The sequence below is a fragment of the Suricata suricatta genome, chromosome 13, assembly GCF_006229205.1.
Source record: "Suricata suricatta isolate VVHF042 chromosome 13, meerkat_22Aug2017_6uvM2_HiC, whole genome shotgun sequence".
In the NCBI taxonomy this organism is placed as follows: Eukaryota; Metazoa; Chordata; class Mammalia; order Carnivora; family Herpestidae; genus Suricata; species Suricata suricatta.
Genome location: NC_043712.1, coordinates 72,064,781 through 72,070,003, shown reverse-complemented (window position 1 = coordinate 72,070,003; position 5,223 = coordinate 72,064,781).

Below are 5,223 nucleotides of genomic sequence, written 5' to 3'. Positions count from 1 at the left end.
CCTCCCGCCGCGCCCCACCGCCCCCCACCGCCCCCGGGCCGCGCAGGTCGGCGCAGCGGGGCCGCCTCCCGGCCGCTTCTGGACTCTTTTCCCGTTCTATTTCCAAAACGCCATTCGGTTAGAAAAGTGTCTCGCGTCACCTCTGACCCCAATTCGGCCTTAGAACATAAGAGACACTCAGTCGTGGAGTGCGACTGGGGAAAACGAGGAACTGTCACCGGTTCCCGGAGGTGGGAGGGGGGAGGAGGAGGGGGCGGAGGGAAACTGTCCACAAAGTTACGGGAGATGCACATCTAAATCCTGAGCCCCAAACGAAGCTGTCCAAGTTTCCAAGAGCCTCCTGATGGCTTCCAGTTTATATGCCATTGAAGTTGTTTCTCTTTTGTTTTGTTACAAGCTCTTCTCTTGTCTGAAAAGGCACATGATGGTTAACAGCCAAGTAATCAGATTTAACCTTCTGGACCGAGATTGAATTCTGATCGACTTAAGGGAAAATGCAAAATCATGGGGAAGGGGAAGAATCAAATAGGGGGAAAAAAAAAAAAAAAAGCGGGGGGGGGGGCTTGGGGAGGGACAAGATTGCCCCAGCAAAATCCCATTCTAGTATTTTGGTTTTCCACTTTAGATTGAGACAGTTTACTTTAAAATGTTTGCTTATTTTGTTCTGACGGTCGACTGATAAATGGCAAAATAAAAAAAAAAATCTTGCTCATTCAGGATTTATTTGATCTAATAGCTGCAAGAGGGGTCCTACTGCTTCTGGTTTTAATGGAACCTGTGGTCTGCAGAGTAAATTGTATTTTATGATAGGAATCCCTTTTTCTTATTTGATGTTTTCTGAGCTGTCTCTGGAGCAACCTGCTTATGCAGAGTAGCAGGTAAGGTCGGGACTGTACCATTGCGACTACAGATCAAGAATGCATATGGATTTCCTGAGTGACAGGTGTGTGACTACCTTCTTTTATGTGCCATTACATCCACCTCCTTAACACACACATACACACACACACCAGGACTTAGATCAAACAAGTATGGAGGCATAAAAACTATACTGTGGGCTCCCTTTCTGAAAGAATACGTGGCCTACAAAATAATGAAATTTCACATATGCCAAGAGAGCAAAGAAAAATCTCATCCCCTTTATGTGGACCCCTATGTCCGGAGAGGGGCGCCTGGGTGGCTCAGTTGGTTAAGCACCTGACTCTTGATTTGGATTCAGGTCTTCATCTCGCCATTAGCGAGATGGAGCCCTGCGCCTTGGGCTGTGCATTGACAGCTTAGAACCTGCTTGGGATTCCCTCTCTCCCTCTCTCTCTGCCCCTCTCTCACTCGTGTGCACACAGTCTCTCTCAAAATAAATACATAAACAAAAAAACAAAAAGCCCCTAGATTTTCTGTGAAATTAAAATTTAAAATTAAGTGACTAATGAAATTAAAGACTGAAATTTAATATGCAGAAATTTTAAATGGTTTCAGGGGAAATTTTAATTATAAGTTTCTATCCTCTTACATATGTATATATATGAGTTTCAGAGAGATATTAAAGACCAAAATAATTGACAGGAAGCTTCAAGCCTCTGGGGTCCTAGCCAAGGATCCTCTGAGATTTTTGAAAATGTCTCTCAAACTGTGCTATCAATCTATCGCTAATCCATTTTGATTGAATTGACATACTTTTCGATGAAAGGAATTACACCATGTGATACTATCAAAATCCGTTTTTTCACCCCTGGATCCCAAGCATCAGGGACGCTCCTTGGCACTCAGTAGATATTTGAATGGATGAAATCAATCAATAGGAGGATGTTTCTTCAAGTATTGGAAAGAAATCAGGAAGTAAGCCAATACTCTACAGTGATGAAGCCATATATGGATGACAAGAAGGAAACAGGAAAAGAAAATTCAAATTCAGAGCCCAGATCTATCCAGATAGAAGCCTTTGCATATATATCTGAAAAGCATTTGCCAAGCAAATATTCATACAACCTAAGTCAAGCAAACAAAATCCATGTAGAAACTCCTGAAGTTATTGACCATATTTTATTTTATTTTACTTTTTATGTGTATTTATTTTTGAGAGACAGAGACAGAGTGTGAACAGGGGAGGAACAGAGAGGGAAAGAAACACAATCCAAAGCAGGCTCCAAGCTCTGAGCTAGTGGTCTGCACAGAGCCCGACATGGGGCTCGAACCCACAAACTGTGAGATCATGACCTGAGCTGCAGTTGGGCACTCAACCGAGTGAGCCACCCTAATTGACCATATTTGAGAAATAAATAAAATATGCAACTCAACATGGATCATATTCCAAAATCTCAGTGCATTAAATTAACATGTATTCATTGCCTGCTATGTGTCAATAAGGAGAAAGTACAGGAAGTGAGAGATGTTGCCCTCAATAGGCTTAGAGTCTTTCTTTTTTAATGTTTAGTTATTTATTTTTGAGAGAGTGAGAGTGGGGGAGGGGCAGAGAGAAAGGGAGACAGGAGACAGAGAATCCTAAGCAGGCTCTACACTGTCAGTGCAGAGCCCAACATGAGGCTCAAACCCATGAACCATGAAATCATGACCTGAGTCAAAATCAAGAGTCACATGTTTAAACCAACTGAGCTACCCAGGCACCCCTAGACCTAGAGTTGTAAGGCATGAGGCTCTGAACAGCCATAACAAAAGACAAAATGAAATCAATTTGTATTACAATCAGAATAGACATAACAATAAACAAGACATAAAAAGGCAGGAATAATTCATTCTGGCAGGGAGAACTGGAGGAGACTTCATAGAAAAGGTGGTATTTGGATGCATCTTAAAGAATGAACAGGCTTTCAATAAATACATACCTACGTCACTTAAAATAAATCAGCATTTCCAAATCACCCTGAAACAGACAATGAGATGATAAACCATTCTAAGAATTCCAGGGCAAGGACTAAATGGCTGAAAAACAAACCACACAGCCCTCGGAGCATAGAACGCCAGAGGGAAATGGGAAGACTGTCACCTTTTCCATGGCATCCTGAGGTGGACACCTGCCCCATGTTCCGATTACCCTCCTCCATAGGGACTGGGAAAGACAAACAGTCAAAGGCATAGTTCAGTTTCCGGGAGTGATCCTAGAATAAGAGAATGAAAGGCTGAAGTTGTGTAAAAGGAGCTCCTGGGGAGGAAAAAGCCTGCATCGCTCCTGTCCCCAGGGTCCCTGAGCATGTGCCTCGCAGCACGCCCCGCACCCTGTAATGATCTATTTCTCTACCTCCACTTCCTCTCCCCGAGCCCTGTCTCTCTCTGTCTTCTCTCTGTCTCAACTGTCTGCAGGGCATCCGAAAAAGTGCCCTGCCTGGGAGAGAGACTCAGTAAGTGATGAATAAACAAAAGAAAACGAGAACCTACATCAACAACAAACACACTGCAAGACTGCATTTTGCCAGCTGCCTGAGGCATACAAAGCCCCTTAAAGCCTTAATAATCTATTTGGGAAGACAGTCCACACGCATAAAAGAATCAACAACAATGCAAAATGAGAAGCTCTCTCTGCTAACCTACAGCACAGAGAATGGTCTGCTACAGGAGTTCAGAAGAAGGAGCAGTTATTCAAAGCAACCCAAAGGAGTATGGGAAGACACACCATGGTCACCTGAAAGACCAATTAGAAGTCAGCCCGAAGCACTGCAGATCCGACAAGAGCTGGGAAAGAGCTGTTGGGAGCAGAGCTTGCTGGCATAGCTGCTTAGCCAAGGAATAAAGCAGCCTTGCTAGTGGGAAGGCTGGCAAGCAGGCCCAGCGAGACTCAGAGAGCTGCAAATGGCGCCACCTAGAGGGAAGTTTTCAAAACAGCAGCAAGATTATGATTCTTTGTTGAAAGAAAGGATTTCAGGGCCAACATGTTGAAGATGAAAAACCAGGCATGAAACAGAATACCTTCTTCTGAGAGAGAAAACACCCACACTTCAGAGCCACCAAACAGGTATTCTAGATGAATCCAACTACGTCCTTCCATCACCACCCTTATAAACGCATCCAAGTGATCCTCTTACGACTCAAATATATCCATTCTGTGCTTATCCAAGGCTCGCACTATCAAAGGAAACACTGTACCTCACAGTGGAAAGGCCATCAAGTCCCAAGACACTTGAAGGCCCTACCAGGCTGGCCAGATGGCAGCTAATTTTCAGCTGGGTACACCAGAGAAGCCGTTCACTAATGTTTGATGAATGAATGAATGAATGAATGAATGCCCCATTAAGACTGGCAGTCTTTGACCTGAACGAGTCTTAATGCTTTTGACATAATGGTTCTGTTGAAAAGTTTGAATTAGATCCCAGAACTTAAACATCAAGAGATTCACTCAGAAATCTGGGTTTCGGTTCCCTGTCAAGAGCCAGCAATCCCAGGCCTCTACCTCAAGATGACACCCGATGTACTCCCCATTGGTGTATAACCGCGGCCAGATTCTTCTCCCCATTTAGGAACATGCTGCACCCGTGGGCATTCCAGGTGGGCTCGCTAAGGCACTTCGCAGGAGGAATATTGGATTTAGAACTTAATTAGGTAGTTGATCTAGGTAACTAGTTTCTTTGCCACTCTTTGTTTCCATGCTTCTAAATAAATAATCATTTGTCCTATTACATTTATCTCCTTTGACGATTTCTTGTGTAAAGTTCAATAAGGGCAGGGCTTTTGGTCTGTCTTGCTCACTCCTGAATCCAGGACCTAGCACAGTGCCAGGGACATAGTAGATGCTTAATAAACATTCATTCAGCGAATGAAAAAGAGCTCCTCCAGTCAGAGAGGCCATACATTGCCCACATGGCAGCCTGCCTCTCCTCTTTTCTTTATTTTTTTCTTAGCCAGATGGTACCCACCAAAGCTTGGCTCCCTCTGTAAAACGTTCCTTGGCCCCGTGCATCAAAATCTTGCCTCGAGTGAGTTCACCAAGAAAAATTCGCCATCGCTAGGATATCAAGAAAGCTGGAGATGTGAGATTTTTGTTCAAAACCCAGATGGAAACATGCATGAATTCCACCCAAATCAACCTTGTAGGAAAGTTGATATTCCTGACACGAATTCAAGCGCTGTGCATGGAGACCATGACACGAAATACAGTCAAAGTTGTTCATTGCTCAGTGTGTGACACATTAACGAAATACAGCACATGTTGATGAAATATACATAAGTAATTAAAGTGTCTGTTGTGCTGTCTTCTCAATGATTGAAATGGACTTA